Here is a 26,603-nt window from a genome sequence, read left to right as displayed (position 1 = left end):
CCCCTGGATCACTTCCACTAATTCACTCCATATCCTAGGGTGCAATCACCTACCTAGCTTTGGAAACTTGAATTCATTTAAATCAGCTTTAACTTATCGTGTTTCCTTATCTGTCCTGTGCTGTGGCTTCCTCCTTCACTAGTAGGACAGTGATGGACAGACAGGGCTTTGTTTCCTTTCTGAGAGAAGGCAAACACCTTACAGGCACCATGGAGAACGGCTCCTGGTTACCATGAAGGTCCCTTGCAGGATGACCACCAAATCCCACTCTGGCTATGACATTTCGGATGGGCAATATCACTCAACCAGATTTCAATAATGCTCCCGAATCTGCTTGCTCATCATCCAAAATGAAGATCCATGTGGATGAAGATAATTTTGTTATACAAGAATCTGGCATTCATGAGTCCTTGGAGAGGGGCGAATATAAATCCAATTAATAATAAATAAATTAGATACAAGGTATAGGCATTTACATCAGATGAGAGAAGTGGCATCAAACCACTTTTCATCTTCTCTGGAACAGTCAGCCTGCTACTTTCCACTGGACTGGACCTCTCTGTTGTGTAGTGAATCACCACTATTTTCTTCTCCCCTCTCTAGTCACTTACCCTATAAACAACTTTATACCCCCCTAACCATATTTTGGAATTAGTGGTCATTAATTCCATTTTAAATATCCTGAAAGTTACCTTTATTCATATCTTATTTTCTTCTAACATTAATTGTTAATTTTGTGTGCGGTAGAAGACCTGAGTTCTGGTAGCCATCGTTTAATTTTTGAGGATGTTTCCAGTTTCAATGGAAAAATAAATGAAAAATAAAAATGGCTCCCCACCTGCCCAATTTCCCAAACTAATGCAATATCTGAAACCAAGCAAAGAGTATCCACAGGCTAGGTTTTCTGACACTTCCCTGTTTCCAAACGAAATAATTGAATGAAATATTAGAACTGGCACGAGCTCTTGACTGTCATTTTAAAAGAAAAGACCCCATAAATAAAACTAGACTGAGCATAAATTAGACTTTCAAATGGACTTCTATTCCTTCTTCATTTGTTTTAGAACAAATGGAATCCATATGTCCCAACTGTTCTGTTTTCTATTCATTGCAAACAGACAGCATGTGCTTTTCTGGACATAAAACCCAATCAGCATAAAATTTTCCCTTGTGATTGCTAGTTTTATTAGTCCCCTGGCAAATAGAAGGCATGAGAAATAACACGCTTACTTAGAGATCCAACAACGTTCTTCAAGCTTTTTCATGCTTTCAATGGTAGTACTTTCCTTCTGTTTAATGCAGAAAAGTCTCTCAGTATTATTTTTTTCTGGATTTCTCTTGTGTTCATGCTCAACCTTCATGGGTTCACATTTTTTTTAAAAAGTATGTTTGAATACGAATTTTCTCATGGCTTTTTAACGTATGCATTTTATATGCATTCTTTGAAGCATACCTTGAGCAAGCCAGTTTCTGATAAGAAAAAGCATTTCTGTGCATTGCTTTTCTCTAATTGATATCTTCATTCATATAATTCCATTAGAAGATTCTTCTTAACATTACACATAAAATTATATTTTAAAACTTTGAGTTTTTAAAATTATTTTTTCAATGTTCAAAGCGTTTGAGACTCTCTGATCTCTTTGATGCTACCAGACCTACTATACATGGGTTTACCCAAATTTATTCTTAGCCTTTAAAAAAAAACACCTATAAGACATTAGAACGCTTGCTTCTAGAAGTTGTGAATGCTCAATTGCACATGTGCCGAATTGGTTTCTAGGCACTTCACCTCTGGCTCTGTACTAATATATAATGTAAGGGGATTTCTCTCCCTTAAAAATACTATAAATCCTTCTTAGAAAAAATAGGAGGTACAGGAATCTACAGACATCAAAGAGAATTTAAAGATTTACGATTTCAAACAAAGACGGAGGTTCTTTCGCTATAACAAGGAAGTGATAAGTGAGTACAATAAATCTTAAAATGGCGGAGGGAGGGAAAAAAGAAGACGCTTCCAGCTTAGCAAACATTGGAAAAAAAACTGGATAAATTGCTGGACATTTGTTCTGGATTTGAGCAGAGATTTATTAAAGTAGAAACTACAATGGGTGATCTGGCTTCAGAAGTAAAGCAAATCAAAAAGGAGGAGGAATCCTCTGCTGGAAAGATACAGAAAGTTGAAAAACAAGTGAAGGATCATGATGAAACAATTAAACAAATGAATGATAGAATTGCCAATCTGGAGGACCGTCAGAGAAGAAGAAATTTGTGTCTGCGTGGGTTCAGAATGGACTTTGCCTCTGATTCAAAATTAATAGAAGCAGTCTGCACTTGGTTAAATAAACAAGAAGGTGTACAAATCAGCTTGGAAGATTTATTGCGAGTTCACTGGGCGGCACCAAGAAGAGACGGGAGGCAGAGAGACATTGTTGTGGCTTTCCTCAGTGAAAAAAAAGCAGAGATGATTTATAAATCTTTGAAGACTTCTACGAGCCTTAAACAAGACAGAAATGAGATAAGGGTTCTGAGGGATCTTTCCTGGGAAACTCTGAGAGCGAGAGCTGTTTTGAAACCAATTGCAAGCCGTTTATATCAAAGTGGAAGGAGATTTAGCTGGGGGTACCCAGTGGCTCTCTTGGTGTTCAAGGAAAATAAAATGTACAGAGCACATACATTGGAGGAGGGAAAGGCTTTATTGGATCAACTGGGGATTAAGTTTGATGAAACTGGAGCACTAGCACAAGAAGGAGAGGAGGCTTTTGACGGTCGTAGTACCCCAGACAATGAGGAAAGACGAAGGGAAGAACAGCTGAAGGAGTTAACCGGGCAGGTGGAGGCCATCAGAAAGGAGCAGAGAAAAACACGGGCTCTGCGTGAGAAGAGAGCCAGAAAGTGATGTTGTTTGGTCTCCTTGTCTTGTTGTAAAAAAAAAAAAAATTCTTGGAGATGCCTTGGGATTCCTGTATATTGGTTATTCGGTGGGGGAAGTCTAAGGGGAAGAAAAAGGGGGTTAAAGAAGTTAAAGTTAAAGTTAAAGAAGGAATTATTTAAAGGAGAAAGGAGGGGGGGGAGAAGATTTCTCTTTATTACAATTAAAAAGTGTTGAAAGAGGAGCTAGTTGAGTGAGAACGCAATCAAGATAATGTGCCTCATGAATGGACAGGGACTTTTCTTGTCTTCCCCCCACTTGGTGGGGGGAACACAGGGGGAGGCACCTTGGGGGGGGGTAATAGGGGTAAAGAAAGGGGGGGAAATAAACCAAGGGCAAAACAAGAGGGGAAAAGGGTGATTTTGGTATATTATTATGGAGTGTAAGATAATGGTTTTAAATGTGAATGGTTTGGGATCGGATTTGAAATGTTTTAGGATATTAACGATGGCTAAGCAATATAAGGTGGATATTATGATTTTGACAGAAACACATAAAAGACGGGGAGGAAGGGATAAATTGATTAATGATAGAAATGGGAAATGGGTGTTTGAATCTAGAGGAACACAAAATAGTAGAGGTACAGCAATTCTGATTCATCAGAGGGTTAATTTTGAAGAGGTTGGAATTCAGAAAGATAGAGAAGGAAGGTGGATATTTGTTAAAGGGAAAATAAATCAAAAGAAGCTGACATTAGCAGCAATTTATGCCCCCAATGTGAAAATAAAACAATTTATAATAAATACTCAGAGGAAGTTAGACAACTTTATGGAGGGCTCAACATTTTTGGCAGGAGATTTTAATATGCAATTAACAAATGGGACTGCAAATAGCAGGATTTTACATTTAAACAGACTTAATATGGTGGATCTTCATGCAGATATTTTAAACAGAACTACATATTATTCAGCAAGATTTCATACATTTAGCTGCATAGATTACATATTAATGAATGGGGGGGCAATATACAAGTTAAAAAAGTAGATATTAAAAGTATTTGGATATCAGATCATGCCCCACTATTGGCAGAATTGGAAACATATTAATGAATGGGGGGGCAATATACAAGTTAAAAAAGTAGATATTAAAAGTATTTGGATATCAGATCATGCCCCACTATTGGCAGAATTGGAAATAGGTCAGGAACGTAATCAAAGAATTTGGAGATATAATGCAGTTGTAACTGCTAGGGAGCAAGATAAAGAGAAATTGCAAACAGAGTTATCTGAATATTTTAGAATTAATGATGTGGGTGGTACTAAACAATCAATTGTGTGGGATGCATGCAAGGCTTTCATGAAGGGACAATGTATATGTATGGAAGCAGATATTAGGAAGAGGTGGGGTAGAGAGAGGGAAAGGAAGATAAGGGAAATAGATTTGATATAAGAGCAGTCAAGATTAACTAAAAGTAGAGATTGGAATAGTTTATTGAAATTGAAAAAGAAACAATTGATGGTGTATGATGAGATCAAATGGAACAAGATGAGAATGATGAGCTGGGGGACAAGATCAATGCAGCAAATGGCGAGATATCTGAAGAAGAGGAAAGAAAAATCATGTATTTTAGCACTGAGGGACACTAGTGGAGGGGTTAAATATGGTAAGGAGCAGTTAGAGGAGATAATGAGGAAATATTATGAAGATTTATATAAAGAGGAGCAAGTGAAGATAGGAGTCCTCAAGGTTGGGAAAATAGTAAGTGAAGAAGATAAACAAATTTTGAACGCAGAAATTACACAAGATGAAATTGCTAGAGTAATTAAAGAGTTAAAACAAGCCAAAGCTCCGGGCCCAGATGGGTTTACAGGGGAATTTTATAAAACTTATGTGAATGTATTGTTGCCGCATTTGGGGAAATTGTTCAATAATATATTGTTAAATCGTGATATCCTGCAGACATGGAAGCTTTCAGAAATTGTTACCATTCCGAAGATGGTTCGAGATTTAAGAGAGCCTGGGTCTTACCGTCCGATCAGTTTGGCAAATCAGGATTATAAAATATTTATGAAAATATTGGCAAATAGATTAGAAAATATTTCACCAAAAATAATTGAAGAGGATCAATATGGATTCGTGAAGGGAAGGAAAATAAGCGAACCAATTAGAAATGTAATGAATGTGATGCACCATGCTATTGCTACTAAAAGGAAATTGGAAATTTTGTAATTAGATGTCTATAAAGCGTTCGATAAAGTTAACCATAGCTATTTATATAAATTATGTAATGAACTAAATATGGGGGGGGGAATTTTGTGAAACTATAAAAGAGATTTATAAAGGAAATGAAGCGTATATAAGAGTGAATGGACAAAGAACGCAGAGTATTAAAATATTAAACAGCACCAAGCAGGGATGCCCCTTATCTCCAAAATTATTTGTAATAGCAATAGAGATCTTAGCTAATAAGATAAGACAAGATAACACTTGGGCAGGATATAGAATAGGGGAATTAGAAATGAAAATAAATTTATTTGCAGACGATGCAATTATATTGACCCAGACCCCGATGGAGATGATTAAAGGTATAATAAACATTTTACAAGAGTTTAATCAGCTGGAAAGAGAAAAAGCTAAGGAGACTCTCTAAAATAAGAGCTTTAAAAATAATGATAGCTCCCAAGATGATGTACCTATTTCAGGTGCTGCCGGGGGGGCTATCGGCATGTAAGGTTAAAGCGTGGGACAAAAAACTAAATTATTGGATTGAAGAAGATAAGAGACCAAGAATAAGGAAAAAGTGGTTAATTGCAAATGAAAAAGAGGGGGGATGGGGAGTTCCATGTTTGGAGCTGTATAGGGAAGCTTTTCAAATGGAAAGGTTAATGGAGTTGCAATTATGTGAAAATAAATGGGTGAAATTGGAAAAACAGATAAACGGGATGAAGAATAGAGAATTAATCTTTAGAAAGTGGAATAGGAGTCACTTAGGTAAATTAATAGGCCCAATGAAAGGGACTATGGAAATTTGGAAAAAATGGCAGGGGAAAATAGGATTATATAAATCTAAACTGTCATCGCTTTATGTAATAAATAGAGAAAATGAAACTAATTTAAATAGGGTTATAGGAGAGTTGAAGGGAAGCGGGATAAGTAAGATAGAACAGTTATATGAGAAGGATGGCAGGCCAAGTAGAAATTGTATAGAATGGTGGTTAGGTAAGGGAAGGTGGCTACAAAAAAATGCAATATGTAAATATCTTAATGAAAGGGAGAATAAAGAAGTACTATGGAGGGAGGAGACAGGGTTAGAGAAAATAATAAGAGAAAAAAGTGAGGGGATAAAGGCGCAAGCAACTAATATATACAAATTGCTAGTGCAGTCAGAAGGGGATACGATTGATGGATTGACTAAATGTTGGCAAAATGAGATACAAGTAGAGGTACAAGAGATGGAAAATATAGTAGAAAATATAAGGAAAATTAAAAATACAAGAATCAGGGAAATGAGAAGGAAAATATTACATAAGTGGTATTTTACTCCCGTTCAATTCGCACATTTTCAGCAGAATGTCAGGGGGAATTGTTGGTATGGGTGTCAAGACAAAGGAGTGTTTATGCATATGTTTTGGGAATGCCCGATAGTGCAGGAATTTTGGCAAAAAGTGAAAGAGGATATCAATAGAATGCTAAATATACAATGGACAATCACTAAGGAAATGGCAGTACTAGTAAAAAGTAATGCGATGGGAGAATTTAGAGAAATAAAAAAAGCAGCAATAGAAAGCGCTCAGGCAGTAATAGTTTTGGGTTGGAAGGATGCGACAAAATGGACAATGCAAAATTGGTATAGGTACATGGTGGACCATATTCAATTTGAAATTATGGAAAAAAGGATAAATTCGGATAATGAAACTGAGTTGGGACAGCTGATGGGACGGTGGGACAAGGTAAGAAGATATATGACGAGCAGAATCCAAGACCAAGCTACAAGAAATAAATTTGAATCACTCTATAATATGTAAACAGATATATTGCTCTTGGGTTAAGTGGACTATACAAGAAACACCCCCAATTTGGTGGTGGGGAATGTGTGTGTGTCGGGGTGGTGGGCACAATTCACTATGCACTGTTTTATGTTGTGTGATATAAAAACTGTTAATAATATATATATATTATTGCAGGTTGCAGGTTCAAGTCCCAGTGGGTATGGCTAGCTGATGAGGCCAAAATAAGGCCGAAATAGATCTATCCTAGTCTCCCTTAATTTTCAAATTCAGCTTAAACATGTGACACATACAGATAGAATTGTCGGCTATCAATAAAATTAACTGCCTTGGAAATGGCCCTGGGTTGGGCCGAGAGGCAAAAAAGGAGCTGTGATGTTCCTTCAATATACCAGGGTGATTCGACACAAAATGTAACCCTTCCCTGGTACAGAGCTGAAGGGATTGGATACTGTAGCCTAGAGGATAATTCTCTGCCTTACAAGGCAAAGGTTGCAAGTTCAAGTCCCAGTGGGTATGGCTAGCTGATGAGGCCAAAATAAGGCCGAAATAGATCTATCCTAGTCTCCCTTAATTTTCAAATTCAGCTTAAACATGTGACATATATATATATATTTGTTTTCGTAAATTTTCACGGGTATATGTATGTAGATTGTTCTGAGTTCGGGTTTTGCCCTGTGTAATGTTTTGCATGTCTATGCGACGTTTCGGCGAAATCACATTCACCATCCTCAGGCTGAAGTTCCAATCTTTGTGTTGTTGTAAATGGAATGATAGCAACTGACATTTCTTCCTAGTATGTAGTGTGGGGGTGGAGATTTGTTTTGAATGTAGCAAATAGATTGGGTGATTATGTTTCAGTGATCTGATTGGTTGGTGTAATCATAGTTATTAGAAGGAATGACATGGAGATTTTTATGAAGTGTTTTGTTTAAGGCTGATTTCCAAATATAAAATTCTAAAATCATAATTATTAGAAGGATTGACATGCTGATTATTATGAAGTGTTTATTTTGTTTAAGGCTGGTTTCCAAATCTCTGGCAGGCGGGAGGTATCATCTCTTTTATTTAGACAAAGGGGTCTCCTCTCAATTTCGATAGCTTCTAGAGAAATTCTTCTATATAAATTCTCTGTTTTGTGGAGTAATTTAGTTTTTTCAAAGTCAATTTCGTGCCCTGTTTTTTTAATGTGCTGGACAAGGGAGGAGGTCTTTTCTTGTTTTTTGACTGCATTCACATGTTCTGCTATGCGTTGGCTCACTCTTCGGTTAGTTTGTCCAATGTATGTGGCTGCACATGTTTTGCAAGGGATTTCATAGATTCCTTGGTATTCCAATTGGATTTTATCTTTGGGGCTCCTTAGGATATTAGATATTTTTTGGTTAGTGTAAAATGAGGTTTTGATGTTATGTTTGTGCAGAATTTTACTAATTTTATCCGTGGTGCCTTTGATGTAAGGAAGGATGGTGGTGCCATTGTCCTGTTCTTGATCTTGTTTTTTGGGGGTGTCTCTTTATTGATTAGGTTTGTTATTGTTTTCTCTTTGAATCCATTAGAAATTAGTACATCTTTGAGTTTGTTCAATTCAGTTTTTAAGTGCTCATGGTCAGCTAAGCGTTTGGTTCTGGTGATGAGAGTTTTGGCCACTGAGGTGATTTGTGAGGTGATTTTGGACAGCAGCCAGCGGTGCCACAGCACATGAAAGCACAGGGAGTTTGGGAGTGATTTGGATGCTGCACAAATCACCTCAGTGGCCAAAACTCTCATCACCAGAACCAAACGCTTAGCTGACCATGAGCACTTAAAAACTGAATTGAACAAACTCAAAGATGTACTAATTTCTAATGGATTCAAAGAGAAAACAATAACAAACCTAATCAATAAAGAGACACCCCCCAAAAAACAAGATCAAGAACAGGACAATGACACCACCATCCTTCCTTACATCAAAGGCACCACGGATAAAATTAGTAAAATTCTGCACAAACATAACATCAAAACCTCATTTTGCACTAACCAAAAAATATCTAATATCCTAAGGAGCCCCAAAGATAAAATCCAATTGGAATACCAAGGAACCTATGAAATCCCTTGCAAAACATGTGCAGCCACATACATTGGACAAACTAACCGAAGAGTGAGCCAACGCATAGCAGAACATGTGAATGCAGTCAAAAAACAAGAAAAGACCTCCTCCCTTGTCCAGCACATTAAAAAAACAGGGCACGAAATTGACTTTGAAAAAACTAAATTACTCCACAAAACAGAGAATTTATATAGAAGAATTTCTCTAGAAGCTATCGAAATTGAGAGGAGACCCCTTTGTCTAAATAAAAGAGATGATACCTCCCGCCTGCCAGAGATTTGGAAACCAGCCTTAAACAAAATAAACACTTCATAATAATCAGCATGTCAATCCTTCTAATAATTATGATTTTAGAATTTTATATTTGGAAATCAGCCTTAAACAAAACACTTCATAAAAATCTCCATGTCATTCCTTCTAATAACTATGATTACACCAACCAATCAGATCACTGAAACATAATCACCCAATCTATTTGCTACATTCAAAACAAATCTCCACCCCCACACTACATACTAGGAAGAAATGTCAGTTGCTATCATTCCATTTAAAACAACACAAAGATTGGAACTTCAGCCTGAGGATGGTGAATGTGATTTCGCCGAAACGTCGCATAGACATGCAAAACATTACACAGGGCAAAACCCGAACTCAGAACAATCTACATATATATATATATATATATATATATATATATATATATATATATATACATACATACATACATACATACATACATACATACATACATACATACATACATACATAGGAAGTTGTGAATGCTCCAACACTGGAAGTTTTCAATAAGATGTTAGATAACCATTTGTTTGAAGTAGTCTAGGGTTTCCTGCCTTAGCAGAGGGTTGGACTAGAAGACCTCCAGGGTCCCCTCCAACTCTCTTGTTGTTGTTATTGTTATTATTGTTATTGTTGTTGTTGTTGTTGTTGTTGTTGTTATTATTATTATTATTATTATTATTATTATTATTATTATTATTATTTCTGGGGTGGAGAATTCTGGAGGTTGACATCCATAGGTCTTAAAGTTGCCAAGTTTGAAGGCCCCTCTTCTAGGGAAACATCTCTAAAGCTATTATTAACCTTCAACTGGCTGAAAAGTTAACTATTAGAGCTTCTGCTGTCTGATTGCAACTTACCAATGCTTCTACTTTAGTTTGTCTTGTCACATGTTCACAAGACATGTTAAGCAAAAGAGTGGTGGATTCCTTCCTTTTACCCTCCTCTTACTAAATGAGAGAACTATTGAGAGAACATTATTCACCAGTCCCTCTCCTTAATGTCCTGAACCCCAGGTTGAGAGCCCCTTCCCCATCATGCTTTTTTTTTTTTTTTGGCAGCATCCAAATCACTCCCAAACTCCCTGTGCTTTCATGTGCTGTGGCACCGCTGGCTGCTGTCCAAAAAGATAACAAATTTGTTACCTGCCTTTGTCCAGAGCTACACAAATTCATGCAGAATTTTTAAAAGCAAAGAGTACTTTTTTTTATCTAGGACTGAAAATAGCAATTGTAACATAGCCAAGGTTTGGCCTGGGTCAAGACCAGGAATCCAATAAACCAATAACAATTTCAAAGCCGAGGACAAGACGCATAGTGAGTTGTAAGCTGAAGATCAAAAGCATGGCATAACAAAAGCGCAACAGAAAAGTGGCTCTCGGTATTTTGATTCATGGGCCTGGGCCTGGAGGCTATTAAAAAACAAACAAACACCACACTGCGCCAACACCCAGAGGCATAGCTGAGGTAAATTAATCAAGATAATTTGCTCTCCTGCCAATCTGCTTCTTGCCAGCCTATTTGACCTGCAGAGCTCAACCTTCTTTAAAGCTTGGGACTGGGTGGGTGGGCCACAGATTTTGAAAGCTTGTCAATCAGTGCAGATGGGCACTCCTGAGAGCTTGCTGGATCTGCCTCAGCTAGAGTGGCGTTATTGACTTCCATGTGGCTGGAATCACCCCTTTCAATACTATTATCCCTAGAAGCCTCTGGCTGTACCGTCTCCTGCTCACCATCATTAGAAGAAAAGTGCAGCAGGACTAACATGTCAGAAATAAGTTTATTTTTACTGTATATTGTTCATGTATATTGTTCATGACTGTTGTTAGCCGCCCTGAGTTTTCGGAGAGGGGCGGCATATAAATCCAATAAATTGAATTGAATTGAATTATTTCTAGAGGTAATATTACAATGCAAGTAAATGGTTGTAACCATAGGAAAGGCTAATGTAAGCCATAATCAGCATGTAATCATGGGTTTGCTAATTGTGCTGCAACCTGATTGGCTGTAACCTATATAAGAAGTAACACCCTTGCATGGGTGTGGTTTGTTATAAAGTGGTTTGTTACAGTAGAGAGTGGTTTGTTATAGAGTAGTTTGGGCTGGGAAGTTTAGTGCTTAGTAGTTTATGGGTGGTTGCAGTGGTGGATGTAATAAGAGTTATATGATAGTATTGTGGATAGTTTACTATAGTGGTTAAATGTAAAAGTGATAGTTTATTTAGAGAATCATTTTGCTAAGATGAAATGTTAAATATATTTTTACAATAAAGCATGCTGCAATGTTTTTCATTGAAGATTTCAATTAGGTATAATGGTGAACTGTGGCTAGTTGGTGGGGTTACCTCCCGTGTGTGCAAAACTCTCCCCTAACATAACACTTGCAGCAGATGGATGCTGGGTGCTGATCGGCAGGATGAGCTATCTTTCAAAAGACCATCCAGTTTCCAAAAGCTAACAAGTGGATCCCCTTTTCAAAGCCAAACCTCTAAGCCTGGAATAAGTTGAGCATAGGCTCAGAAACTTGGGTGGGGGGTTAAAAGCAGTAATGGGCTGCTGCCTCCATGGGAGGGACACAGTAGGGGTAGTATATTTATGCACTATTTATTGAATACTCTAGTACCTTAGTATGATCCTTAATTACTTTAAAAGAGGAAAAAATTAAATAGTATGTATTTACCCCTAAACGCTTTAATCATTTGAATCATTGTCTAGAACTGAACTTTTATAGCAATTGAAGAAAATTGAGCTACTTGCCTAATCTGTTATCATACTGAACCTTGTGGGTTCAGTACAAAACCTTAAAATTTTACTAGGCTCCTCAACAAATAGTGCTGCATATCATTTGTCCTTTTTGTGGCTATTCAAATAATGTGACTTAACCAACTGAAAAAGAGTCCAAGCACCTGTTTGAAAACTTATCTTGGTTGGTAAGCCACTCCTACCCAGTCACATGACCTTTAAGTCAACCCCGGTCACATGATTGTCAAGCCACTCCCACCTGGTCACATGGCTGGCAAGTCACTCCTACCCCGGTCACATGGCCATCAAGCCACACCCACACAATAATCCATGCCTACAGTAATTTTTTTTGCAGTTAGGAGAAAGAACCCATTAACCCAACCAGAATAGAGAACAGTGCCTGGGGATTTGAGGCGACACTTATGACTGAGGCAGACTTATTTAGCCAAGAGACAGGTTACTCATCCCACCTACTAAAGGTCACCTCTGACTGAGTTCATGACAGGTTGATCTGCAACATGTACTAGATTTTATACAGCTTACAACTACCACATCTTGCTACTGGTTCAGAAGGGGAAATGCTACTATAAGCACTGGAATAGCTAATCAGAAATCTGAGTTACTGTTGCAATTCTGTTATTCAGAATTCTATTACTCAGCTATTACATTACAGTGAATTCAAGGAAAGAGAGAATGCTCAAATGTACCACCAATCCTTATTATTTTCAGATAAATGGATCCCCTTAAAGATATGCATCAGCATAAGTAAAAACTTGGGGGGAAATTTCCATTGATAGTATGCTCAAGCATCTCTATTCACTTGAATTTATGGAGATTCAAATGCAACCTTGTTTCTCTCTCTCCAAAATCATTGTAGTTATTCATTGTGGTGTCTATAAAGAAAGGAGGAACTGAGTGATCAGTTGACGGAAAGGAAACCCCCAAAATGAGAGGGGGGAAGAAAAGAGAAGGGAGAAGCACTTTAATAAATTCCAGCCATGTTATACCTTATGCCAGTAACTGAATGGAGATAACAGGAAATAAAAGCCTTTTTATCAGTTTGCAGGCTGGTCCTTTATATAGAATAGCCAGGAATAGCCTTTATCCTCAGAGAATTAAAAATATAGACATAAGGAGTATCTTTGTAGCAAACCTGATTACAATTCTGTGAACGTGTTGCCTAGCAACCAGACTGGTCCTCCATGCAATATAGGTGAGGAGTAAATTTATACTGGAGCTACTATATGAGTTCCAGAGGACTGTGTTTTATAGCAAACCTTCCCTGCCTGCTTTACATCCACTACATACACCGCTAACCTTCTCCCCTGCTGTTCTGTTCGGGTCTGTGAGACCCGAAATCAAAGTTTGAGACCTTGTAAAAAAATTTCCCTGCATATCTGAAACTTGAAATTTCATGGCTTTGCATCATTTCAGGGGTTCACTCTATGAGAATTTTTTGGGGGGGTGGAGGGCTTCTTTCTTGCTGAAAAAAAGGTCCCTAAAGTTCTGTTCCCAGGTCACCCTTTCAAATTACAGTGATCCCTCGAGTATCACGAGGGTTACGTTCCAAGACCCCTTGCGATACTCGATTTTTCGCAATATAGTGGTGCGGAAGTAAAAACACCATCTGCGCATGCGCGCCCTTTTTTCCATGGCCGTGCATGCGCAGATGGTGTTTTTACTTCCACACCTGGGAAGACCCAGGAAAGGTTCCTTCCGCCGCCCAGCAGCTGATCTGCTCGGCAGCGCCGCAGCAGCGAGGAGCCGAAGATCGGGGTTTCCCCGCCGCCCACACAAAGGGAAACCCCGATCTTCGGCTCCTCGCTGCTGCCGCGCCCGCCGCTTGTCCGCCGCCTGCCTGCCCGCCTGCCCGCCGCTTGTCCGCCCGCCGCTTGTCCGCCGCTTGTCCGCCCGCCGCTTGTCCGTCCGCCGCTTTTCCGCCCGCCGCTTGTCCGCCGCTTGTCCACCCGCCACTTCTCCGGCCGCCGCTTGTCCGCCACCTGCCTGCCCGCCTGCCCGCCGCTTGTCCGCCTGCCGCTTGTCCGCCCACTGCTTGTCCGCCCGCTGCTTTTCCACCCGCCGCTTGTCCGCCGCTTTTCCGCCCGCTGCTTTTCCGCCCGCCGCTTGTCCGCCGCTTGTCTGCCCGCCGCTTGTCTGCCCGCCGCTTGTCCGCCCGCCGCTTGTCCGCCGCCTTCCTGCCCGCCTGCCCGCCGCTCGGTGCACGAGAGAGGGAAAGTGAGAAAAAGAGGGAGAGCAAGAGGGGGAGAGATAGAGAAAGAGAGAGAAGGAAAGAAAGAAAGAGATGAGAAAGGAAGGAAGAGAGTGAGAGAGAGGAAGAAAGAGAGAGAGAGAAGAGTGGAGTATTTTTTAATTAATATTTTCTGAAAAATCGCGATATAGCGTTTTGCGAAGATCGAGATCGCGAAACTCGAGGGATCACTGTATTCATTTGAAGTGCTTATATTTGGTCAATTTGAAAACTTTTTTCACTTGGAAAGTAGTCTGAACATTTATGCACACAATCAGGGCCGCCATCAGGAATTTTGGGGCCCCATACAGCCTAAGTGTCTGGGGCCCCCCCTCCCTTCTTCCTTCCTTCCTTCCTTCCTTCCTTCCCTTTTTCTTTCTTTTTTCTCTTTTGGTTTTTTTCCCTTCCTTCCTTCCTTCCTTCCTCTTTCTTTCTTTCTTCTTTTTCTTTCTTTCCTTTTTTCTCTTCTTTTTCTTTTCCCTCCCTCCTCCCTCCCTCCATCCTTCCTTCCTTCCTTCCTTCCTTCCCTTTTAAATTTTCAAACTGTCTTCTTCATATTCCTGGCTGAGGAATTCTGAAAGCTGCAGTCAACTGTCTTCAGCCATTGTCCAGCCCTGTGCTATGGACCCCTCCCTCCACCCCCTGAAGAGGCCGGGGGCTTCTTTCCAAAGCCAGTGGCAGTGATGCCAGAACCCCCTTCCCTGGGGATGGGAGCGGGGGGGGGGGGCTCCACTGGTCTCCCTCGACAAGACCTTCCGCAACACATCAGCCCTGCTGGGCAGGCCTCTTAGCCCCACCAAAGAAATGGGGGTTAAGGAAGACCCCCACCCCCCACCTTGCCCCAAACACTGGCACTCTGCATAACCCATGCAGGGGCTTTGGCTTCCCCTCTGCAGAACAGAAGCTGGGGACCTCTTCCTCCACATACACCGGGATCCCTATGGCCCATCCGAGGGCTGGCAAAATAGGTGTGCCCCCCCACCTGCTTTTCTATCTCTCTCTCTCTCTCTCTCTCTTTCTCTCCCTCTCTTTTTGTCTCTCTTTCTCTCTCTACTTTTCTTTCTTTTTCTCTTTTTCTCTCCTTTCTCTCTCTTTCTCTTTATATCTCTTTCTCTCTTTTTTCTCTCTCCCAACCTCTCTCTTTCTCTTTCTATCTCTTTCTCTCCCTCCTTCTCTCTTTCACTTTCTCTACCTCTTTCTCTCCCTCTCTCCCCTTCTCTCTTTCTTTCTCTTTCTCTCCCTCTCCCTCCCCCTCTCTCTTTCTCTTCCTCTTTTTATCTCTCTTTCTCTCTTTTTTCTCTTTTATCTCCCTTTCTCTCTCTCTTTCTCTCTCTTTTTCTCTCCCCCTCTCTTTGTCTCTTTCTATCTCTTTCTCTCCCTCCCTCTATCTTTCTCTTTTTATCTCTCTCTTTCTCTTTCTCTCTCTCTCTCTTTCTCCCCCTTCTCTCTGAAATGGGGAGGGCCGGGTTGGCACCAAGGGAGCTCGAGACAGGGTGCAAAAGCAAACTACTCTGCCGGCCCGGGCCCACATCGGAAGGAAGGAAGGAATGGTAAAAGGGGCGATCAAGAGAGGAATGGGTGAATGAATGGACGGAGGGTGGGAAGGAAGGAAGGAAAGAGGGAAGGGACAGGAACAGAGGAAGGGTGCAAAGAAAGCAAGGAAAGGTGTGAAAGGGGAGAGTAAGAGAAGAAGGAGTGAAAGAAGGGAATGAGGGAGGAAACAAGGGAGGAAGGAGAAGGAAAGCAAGAAATGGAGGGAGGGAAGGAAGGAAAGAAAGAAAGAAAGAAAGAAAGAAAGAAAGGGGGAAGGGACAGGAACAGAGGAAGGAAGCAAGGAAACTTATGAAAGGGGAGAGTAAGAGAGGAAGGACTGAAGGAAGGGAGGGAGGGAAGAAGGTAGGAAGGAGAAATAAAAGAAGAAATAGAGGAAGGGAAGGTAAAAGAGAGAAAGAAAAAGAGCAAGAAAGAAAGCAAGAAAGAGAGAAAGAAAGAATGAAAGAGAAATAAAAATAGAGAGGGGGAATGAAAGAAATGGAAGGAGGGAAGGAAGGAGAGAAAGCAAGAGAAAGAAAGAAAGCAAGAGAAAGAAAAAGGAATGAAAGAGCAAGAGAGCAAGAGAGAAAGAGAAAGAAAGAAAGAAAGAAAGAAAGAAAGAAAGGCAACTTCAAAGAAAGGCTCACTGAGCATCTCTCACTCTCTCTTTCTATCCCTCTTTCTTTCTCTCTCTTCCTTTCTATCTCTCCTCTTCCTTTCTCTCTCCTCTCTCTCTCCCTCTCTTTCTCCCCTCCTTTCTCTTCCTTCCTTCCTTCTCTCCCTCCCTCCCCTCCCTCCCTCCTTCCTTCCTCTCCATTTCTCTTTCCCTCCCTCTCTTTCCCTTTTCTTTCTTTTGGTCCACTTCTCTCTCTCCGCTTCTCCACTTGCCTCCCCCTCGCGCCTCGCCCTTCCCACCCGGCCAACCGCGCGCGCTTACCAGCAGCAGGAATTCAAGTAAGCCCAAAAGAAGCCATTGGCTCCGGGCGGCGTTCATGGCCCCCCCCGAACCCCCGGCCCAGCACTTCCGGAAGCCGAAAGGCGCGGCTCTCTTGCCCTTGCAATCCTCGGGGGGACACAAGGCCGTCGGAGAAGCTGGCCGGGCTCAGCCCACTCCCAGCTTCCCCAATTCCGCTTCCCCAGCAGCGCGGCTTGGCTTCCAGAGGGCTGAGCCAACCCCGCGGTCTTTCCTCCTTCCGCGGCTGCCATTGGGGCTCCCTGCCTGTCTGCCGGCCTCCCTGCCTTCTTTCCTCGTGGGGGTGGGAAGAAGGTGCGGGCCGCAGAGGCAGAGTTTGTCTCAATCGGAGTTGGGGAGTTTTTGGCGGGCACCGGGCCCGCCCCCCCCCCCCATTTTCCAATTTGGCCGGGGCCTGGGACGCCGCTACCAGTAATACCCGTCTATCGGCGGCCCTGCACACAATGATATGAAAATTAAACTGAAAAAAATAATGCTTATTGGTTTATTTTGATCATAAAAGGCAGCCCCCCTTTTTTGTGAACATTTTTTTCAATTTATAGATAGTTTAGCTTGCAAAATGCGTTCAATTTTGCTAAAGTTGGTGTGGGATTGGTAGTTTGAACATTTCTGAACATAAGAAAAATATAAATGAATTGAAAAAAATGATGCTTATTGGTTTTTTAAAATCAGAAATAAGGCCTGTTTTCTGATACACATACACATACACAAACAATCTCTCTCTCTCTTTCTCTCTCTCTCTCTCTCTCTTTCACACACACACACACACACACACACACACGGAGAGAGGCAGGCAGGCAGATTAAGGCAGGTTAGTTCATCTGTTTGGGATAAAACCTGTCATCGGTTTCTCCTGGGTGACATTTTAAATCACCCAATTTATATGAGATTACAATTTTGATACATGGCAGAGACAAACAAATAATGGCAGATATACTGGGGGTTTTTTACATTTTGTTTTTAGCAGGCTCTATCAAAGACACAGAGAGCCAGTTCATTATAGTGGTTAAGCCTAGAAATTGGAAGGTGGGGAGTTCTAGTTCTGCCTGAGGCACAAAGCCAGCTGGGTGACCTTGGGCCAGTCCAAAGAAGTCAAAAGCAATCAATTTCTGAAAACGTTGTCAAGAAAACTGTAGGGACCAGTCCAAGCAATGACCATAAATCAAAATGAACTCTAATGTACAAATTTTTTTTTAAAAAAGAACCAGCTACAGTATATGATTATGCAGGATATAATTTACAGCTGGCTATCCTTTTTCTAGATCATGAGAATGCTAAAGAAATTGACAGAAGGCACAGAATTTTGCAACAAATTGCTTCAAATGTGTTTTGGTTCAGATTCCTTTTTCTTTCTTTCCTACAAACTAGTTTTCTCTCAGTCAACATTTTGCATCCAATCAACATCCTTAGATTTCAATGAACTGTTTTCACTCACTCTCCATCATAGTCTCCTCCTCCTCCTCCTCTTCTCCTACTCCTTCGTCTTCTCCTACGCTTCCTCCTCTTCCTCTCTTTCTCTTCTTCTTCCTCCTCCCCCTCCTCTTCCTCATCTCCTTCTCTTTCTCCTTCTCTTTCTCCATCTCCACCTCCTCTTCTTCCTCTTCCTCCTCCTCTTCTTCCTCTTCCTCTTCCTCCTCTTCCTCTTCTTCCTCCTCCTCCCAGTAGGGAGTGGACAATGATAAGGAACTAAGGAACAAAATAATAAACTAAGCCAAACCTTTTCTTGGTACCATCTGCAAGTTACTGGCAATTTTCTGAGCTGAGCAGTAGGATTTACGGACTTTCCTTGCTGTTCAAAAAGTACCCAATTTTTATATCTACAAATAAACATAATGTGAATACTAGCTAGTAGCAAATGGCACAACAAACAGGTTTAACAAAATCCAAAATCAAATGTCAAAAAAAATAACAATCAACCCTCAAAACATTTTATTTCTTGCCGATAGTGATACAAACAAAATTTGCTTTTCTTGCCCATAGAGACCTTTAGTTATATTGATGCATATAATTATAGCAAGTCAGAGCTGCCATCATGCCTGGAGCAAATTTTTTTTTTTTAAAAAAAGACAAATGTTAGAAATGCATGAAGCCTGTGAACTGAATGTGAAGATAGCATTTAATGTTCCAAAATTCAATATGAATTGCACTATAATGTATAATAGGATTGATAGCAGTGATTAAATACGTTCATTTGACATCAAAAAAAGGTCACCTGTGGGAAAACAATAGGAAGCTGAGAAAATGGAGGAAAGGGCAGTATTTTATTGTACAGGGACTTTCAACACATTTTATTGCCAAGTAAAAGAGGGAGGGGAAAAAAGCTATACTGTAATCATCAGGCTAGCAAATAAACAAAACATAAATACAAAGTAAATATCCTTTGTTTCCACTTCCTTACGTTAATAGTAAGAAAATTATTACTGAATGTTTTCAGCAGAATTGCAGAGCTGAAGAAGCTTCTTGGATGAAAAGCAAAATGCCTTCAAAGGGGTTTTGGGGGGGGGGGAACACCTTTGAAACAACTATGATCCAGGTAACTGAGAATCTCCATAGACATAATGCTGAATATCTACAAAATGCAAAAATATGGATCATAATCAGGGAAATTGACTTCTCTGATTTATCTACAGTTCATAAGTGAACCTGTTAACCTAAGATTTCCTCACAATTTCAAAATATATCAAGAATTTCAGATCAGGGTTTTAAATGATTCAATCAGTCCAAGCCGGAAACACTTCTTGCTGCTGTTGTTTACCCTTTAACCAGTGAAGGGATGCAAAAAATTTACTACCACGCTGTGAGTGTGGCTTAATTTAGGGATGTGGTTTGATGGGCATGTGACCATGCAAGAGTGGCTTGCCGGCCATGTGACCAGGTGGGAGTGGCTTGACAATCATGTGACCGGGGGTGGCTTAAAGGTCATGTGATTGGGTGGGAGTGGCTTATTGACCAAGATAAGTTTTCAAATAGGTGTTTGGATTCTTTCACTTGATTAAGTCACATTATTTGAATAACCACAAAAAGGACAAATAATACATAGTATTATTTGTTGAGGAGCACAGTAACATTTTAAGGTTTTGTACTAACCCACAAGGTTCAGTATGATAACAGATTAGGCAAGTAGCTCAATTTTCTTTAATTGCTACAAAAGTTCAGTTCTAGATAATGATTAAAATGATTAAAGCATTTATGTGTAAAAACATAATATTTAATTATTTCCTATTTTAGAAGTAATTAAGGATCATGCTAAGGTACTAGAGAAGAAAGGACAATAAAAAAATTATTAACTATTCAATAAATAGCACATAAACTTACTATCCCCACTGCCTCCTCCTCCCCATGGGGGCAGCAGCCCATTATTGCCCTTTATATACGTCTTCAGAGAAAAACCAGAAAGTCCATCTGCCTCTTGAAAAAAAGGCATGTTTGGGACAACCATGACCTGGATGATTGTGAAATTCCCTAGATGATGATGATGATGATGATGATGATAATAATAATTTATTAGATTTATTATTGTTATATTTTACTTCACTTCCTTTTTTTTTAAAAGGACATTTTATGGTATTTTTATCTTTGCATTTTGTTCTGTTCTATTGCTTTTTCAAAAAGTAATAATAAAAAATAAATGATATAGTAATAGTTTATTATTGTTTGTTTGTTTGTTTGTTTATTTTATTATTACAGTTGAAAGGGACCTTGCAGATCATCAAGTCCAAGAAGGAAATCCTACAGCACCCCAGCCAAATGACAGTCCAATCTCCTCTTGAAAATGTCCAGCGTTGGGGAGTTCACAACCTCCGCTGGCCGTTCCACTGGTTGATTGCTCTGACTGTCAAGACGTTCTTCCTTATTTCTAGGTTGAATCTCTCCTTGGTCATTTTCCAACTGTTGTTCCTTGTCTGGCCCTCTGGTGCCCTGGAAAACAGTGTGACCACCCACCCTCCTCTCTCTGGCAGCCTCTCAAGTATTTGTAGACTGCTATCATGTCCCCCCTGGCCCTTCTTTTCTCTAGGCTATCCATGCCCAGTTCCAGCAACCTCTCTTCATAAGTCTTGCTTTCTAGTCCCCTAAGGCAGTGATTTTCAACCTTTTTTGAGCCACGGCACATTTTTTACATTTACAAAATCCTGAGGCACACCACCAACCAAAATGACACAAAATGACACTCTAACACAGTACATATTATACATATAGTGTCAGCTGGGTGCAGGGGCCTTGGTTCTGTCTGTTTTGATGGTGTATATAGAGGTTTGAGCTCTTTAAGAAGATGACCCTTCAGGAGGCCATATACAATATAGATAAGATTGTGATGCATAGTGATGTCTCTGCGGAGACGTCTTATAAAAAGAAAAAGGTCAAATATTTATATATATTCTATTCTATTCCATTCTATCCAGCCCTCCAATCCATCCTACAAAAGCAGCATTGCCCTCCGTTCCCTTCGCCTTTTGCCCAACGGCCAGCCTGGCGCTCTTCTTTTTCCTCCCCATTGCACCCAAGGCAAACTAGTGCTGGTCTTCCTCCTCTACCTCCGGCACACCGGATCTGGCTAAGAGGGCAGCAGGTCTCCAAGGAGGAAGTAGACTCTCCTTCCATCTGCACTCCTCTTGGTTGTCCCCCCCAGCTCCACAGCTGCCCAATTCGACACACCTGAGACTCACACAGGGATGAAAGAATCGCAAGTAGGAGCAGCACAGAGAAGCAGGCTGTGGGCACTGTGCCTTGCCGCGAGCCACCGCCGCTAAACCCACTGCTGCTGCCAACACAGCTGCCATTTTCCTGCTTCCATCTCATTTTCCTCCCATTGTTCCACCCCCGCCCATGGTTGGAGAGGAGTGGGAAAGCTGAGGGGGACCACCATGTGCCTATTGTGCTGCGCCCCTGTAAATCATGCACACATCCTGAATCCCACATCTCCCTTTTCCCAAAGCTCGGCCTTTCACTTCCCCTTTCTGAAAAGTGGTTGGACATGCCATCTGCCACTCCCGCTTGAGGGGAGTTGTTAAGAAAGCATGGCCTCACCCTACTTGGGGGGCTGTCACGTGACTTAGGCGTTTTTGTAGCATTCTCTAATTTCCCCACAGCATACCTGACCATGTCTGACGGCACACTAGTGTGCCGTGGCACACTGGTTGAAAAACACTGCCCTAAGGTACCAATTGTACTAATTTTACCAAAGGTGCTTTTTTTTCAAAAGGCAACTGGACTTCCTGTTTTTCTTTGAAGACATTTCGCTTCTAATCAGGGGTGGGCTACGAGCCGGAATGCTAAATTGTGCTCGCCGCGGTGGCTTGTGAGTGCTTGTGGGGCCAGCACGATTTTGCTTCTGCACCTGTGGTAGGAGGTAGCAAAATTGTGCTACAGGTGTGTCCCTGTTTTGGCATGCGCAGAAGCAAAAAAACTCACCGAAACACAGGCGCACCTGCGGCTCCTTGCACGATTTTACTACCTCCACAGATGCAGAAGCAAAATCGCACTGGCCCTGCAAGCACTTATGAGCAAGCGCAATTTAGCGTTCCAGCTCATAGCCCACCGCTGCTTCTAATCCAAGAAGCCTCTTCAGCTCTGAAGCTGAAGTCCTTCAGAGTTGAAGAAGCTTCTTGGATAAGACGCGAAATGTCTTCAGAGAAAAACAAGAAAGTCCATCTGACTCTTGAAAAAATAGCACCTTTGGGACAACCATGACCTGGATGACTGAGAATCTCCATAGACAATAGTTTATTGTTATATTTTACTTCACTTCCTTTTTTAAAAAAAAGAACATTTTTTTTTCTTCGATAAAGTACATATGGTATTTTTATCTTTGCATTTTGTTCTGTTCTATTGCTTTTCCAAAAAATAATAATGAAAAATTAATGATAAAGACACAGGTGGCAGATTTCAGATGTACCTTCATTCTTTAAGTAGAGATTCTAGAAAAGTACGAAACCTGGATCAATGGCAATATAACAGAGCTGTGAATTTTGATTTCTTCCTCAAAATGTCTGAATAAATTTCATGGAAGAAAATCCAGTGTGATAGTCTCATCCTTCTTTTCTGAGTAATTCATAACTCATAATTATTTTTACTTAAGGAGTTCTCTGCTAATTGATACCTACAGAGTCCCTCTGCTTCATAATGCCTACTTGAAACCTAAGAATAGCCTTTTTATTTTCATTTGTCAAGTACTGTATTTTTCAGAGTATAAGACGCATCTAGATTTTAGACGTGGAAAACAAGGAAAAAAGTATTTTGAACCAAATGGTGTAGTAATATATTATTTAATACAATACCAGTGTACAGAATACTTTTTACAACCATGTACAGTGGAACCTCAAGATATGAACCTAATTGGTTCCAGGGGGAGGTTCGTAACACGAAAGGTTCGTAAGACGAAACATTGTTTCCCATAGGAAACAATGTAAAGTCAATTAATCCGTGCAACCAAAAAAAACCCCGCAAAAAAAACCACTGCCGCCCGGCTGTGACCTTTTAAAACAGCCGCACAGCTTCCCAGCTGGGCTGGGGGGCTTCCAGGCAACCCCCCCAGCCCGGCTGTGACCTTTTAAAACAGCCGCGCGGCTTTCCAGCAGCCTCTGAACGCCAAACGCGGAAGTTTGGGTTTGGCGTTCGGCTTTGGGAGATGGCTGGGAAGCCGCGTGGCTGTTTTAAAATGTCACAGCCGGGCTGGGGGGCTTCCTAGCAACCCCCCAGCCCGGCTGTGACCTTTTAAAATGGCCGCGCGGCTTCCCAGCCGTCTCCCGAAGCCAAACGCCAAACCCAAACTTCCGCGTTTGGCATTTGGAGGCTGCTGGAAAGCCCCCCCAGTCCGGCTGTGACCTTTTAAAATGGCCGCGCGTCTTCCCAGCCATCTCCCGAAGCCAAACGCCAAACCCAAACTTCCGCATTTGGCATTTGGAGGCTGCTGGAAAGCCCCCCAGCCCGGCTGTCACCTTTTAAAACAGCCGCGCGGCTTTCCAGCAGCCTCCAAACGCCAAACACAGAAGTTTGGGTTTGGCGTTTGGCTTCGGGACATGGCTGGGAAGCCGCGCGGCTGTTTTAAAATGTCACAGCCGGGCTGGGGGGCTTCCCAGCAACCCCCCCCAGCCCGGCTGTGACCTTTTAAAACGGCCGCGCGGCTTCCCAGCCGTCTCCCGAAGCCAAACGCCAAACCCAAACTTCGCCGTTTGGTGTTTGGAGGCTGCTGGAAAGCCCCCCCAGCCCGGCTGTGACCTTTTAAAATGGCCGCGCGGCTTCCCAGCCGTCTCCTGAAGCCAAACGCCAAACCCAAACTTCCGCGTTTGGCATTTGGAGGCTGCTGGAAAGCCCCCCAGCCCGGCTGTCACCTTTTAAAACAGCCGCGCGGCTTTCCAGCAGCCTCCAAATGCCAAACGCGGAAGTTTGGGTTTGGCGTTTGGCTTCGGGAGATGGCTGGGAAGCCGCGCGGCTGTTTTAAAAGGTCACAGCCACGCTGGGGGGCTTCCCAGCACCCCCCCGAACCCCGAACTTTTGCCGAACTTCCGGGTTCGGGGTTGGGGGGGTGCTGGGAAGCCCCCCAGCGCGGCTGTGACCTTTTAAAACAGCCGCACGGCTTCCCAGCTGTCTCCAAACGCCGAACGCAGAAGTTCGGCTTTGGCATTCGGCTTCGGGAGACAGCTGGGAAGCCGCGCGGCTGTTTTAAAAGGTCACAGCCACGCTGGGGGGCTTCCCAGCACCCCCCGAACCCCGAACTTTTGCCGAACTTTCGTATCGGTTCGTATCACGAGTTGTTCGTAAGACGAGGGGTTCGTATCTTGAGGTACCACTGTACTCTTTTTACAAACTTCAATCTTGACAGCTTTAAGACTTGTGGACTTCAACTCCCAGAATTCCTCCTCCAGTCATGCAACTCAGGAATGGGAGTTGAAGTTCACAAGTCTTAAACTTGCCAACTTCAAACATCAAGCATCTATGAGTTCATAGTTGGCTTTTTTAAAGTTGTACTTGGGTGTCCGATTGTTAAGGTGATTCTTGCAATGGGGTAGATTGAGGCTGAAGTCTATCATGCTGTGGTCGCTGTTGGAAAAGGGTTCTTTTATTTGTAGTCCATAAATTGTGTTTTTGCTGTTGTAGAATATGAGGTCAAGTTGTTAAGTCTAGTATTGTTCATTACTAGTTGGTCTAGTCCTAGATTGGTAACAGTGTTGTATAGGGTTGTATGGATGGGTTCAGTCATGCATTTGTTTAGGGTCCAGTTAATGAGAGGTAGATTGAGGTCTCCAAGAAAGATAGGAGGTATGGGCAGGAGGCTGCCCAAGTTAGCAGTGAGGTTAATTTGTTTGCATGTGTGATATCGTGGTCTGGGCCTCTGTAACAAAGTAGGAAGCAAAATATGATGTTTAAGGACAGATCTTAGGTAATGGATTCAGGAAGTGTGAGATCATGTATAACTTGGATATATTTTAGGTTTAGTGCCTTTTTGTAAAATATAGCTACTCTGCCGATTTCACGGTCAGACTGGAAGACAAGGTAGTTTCTTGCTGTGATGATGGAGTCAAGGAGGGATGCGTTTAGCCATATTTTGCAGACAAAATAATGTCAAAGGTGTCAGTATTTAGTAGGAGGAGGAATTCAGGCATTTTGTTAATTACACTTCTTGCATTGATTAGTTTGCATTTGAGATTAGTTTTGGGTTGGATTGAGGAAATAAGGAGTGCGCTTTCCTAGTCTTGGTTGGTGGTGGAAGCGATTTCCTCCCCCTTTAAGAACAAGCAATAAAACCCTTCTCAGTATCATTGGAAACTGAAGCTTAGTCTCAATTTAATCAATAAACAGAATTCCAAATGGGAATAAAAGAGGGAAAACTACAGACAGTTTTCAGGTGGAAGAATTTTTTTTCTAGAGAAGGCTACATCCCATTCCAGCTTACTTCAAACTCTAGTACAACCACAGGATTGGTGCAAAAGTGATGAGTGCATGAAGAGTTTGGCATGCAAGGCCTTGCAGCATCAAGTGCCTGAAACAAAGCCACGGTCATATTATCCTCCATTGGCTCCAATGTGGTGCTTTTCTTTTCTTTGCAGATTGATGTATGAGGCTTTGACACAAGAAAGTTCCTTAATTATAATTATACCTTCCCCTTTCCTACCAGCATGTCAATTACTCAAATAAAATATAACTAAAGTTTCCCAATTTGAAAGTAGTTCACTGTGTTGGGAATTAAAGCAGGAAAGACTCCAATGCTTTGGGACAAATTGGGTGTCACTTTCTGCCTTTCTGTGAAATTTGTATTATGAATTTATTTGTGTTTAAATTGTTAAAGACACTGCTGTCCCACAATCATGGACTAACATTGATTCCTCCTGTCCAGCTATTACATGACTCATTCTAGCCAGACTTAGCAATTAAAGTTGGGAACGTTTCACTTTAATTTACTGAGATCCATGAAATTGCATAATGACTTGGGAGGGAGCAGGGGCAGGTTGCTTATCTTTCCCTACCGGTACGCTGCGTGGGCATCGTGATGTTTCATGCATGCACACGCTTGCTATGCATGTGCGTCCCCAGCACAATTTTGCTTCTGTGCATGCACAGAGAGAAGAACATCGCAAAAATTTTTTTAAAAAAAGATGGTGGCACACACGGACCAGCAAAGACAGACTGGAACCGTCGCACCAGAATTACACAATTGGCAGGCTGCTACCGGAGCAGCGCATCAGATCGCACCAGTAGGAGCCCACCACTGCTTGGGAGGTATATGCTTCTTAGCATGCTTCATATTTTGTACAAGGATTTAAAATAAGTTGCTTATTACAGGTAGTATATAATCATTAAAGGTAGCTCTCAATTTACAAGATTTCATTTAGGAGACCATTCAAAGTTACAATGG

Source organism: Erythrolamprus reginae, chromosome 5 (assembly GCF_031021105.1).
Source record: "Erythrolamprus reginae isolate rEryReg1 chromosome 5, rEryReg1.hap1, whole genome shotgun sequence".
NCBI classification, from domain to species: domain Eukaryota; kingdom Metazoa; phylum Chordata; class Lepidosauria; order Squamata; family Dipsadidae; genus Erythrolamprus; species Erythrolamprus reginae.
Note: the sequence above shows the minus strand (reverse complement) of the source record.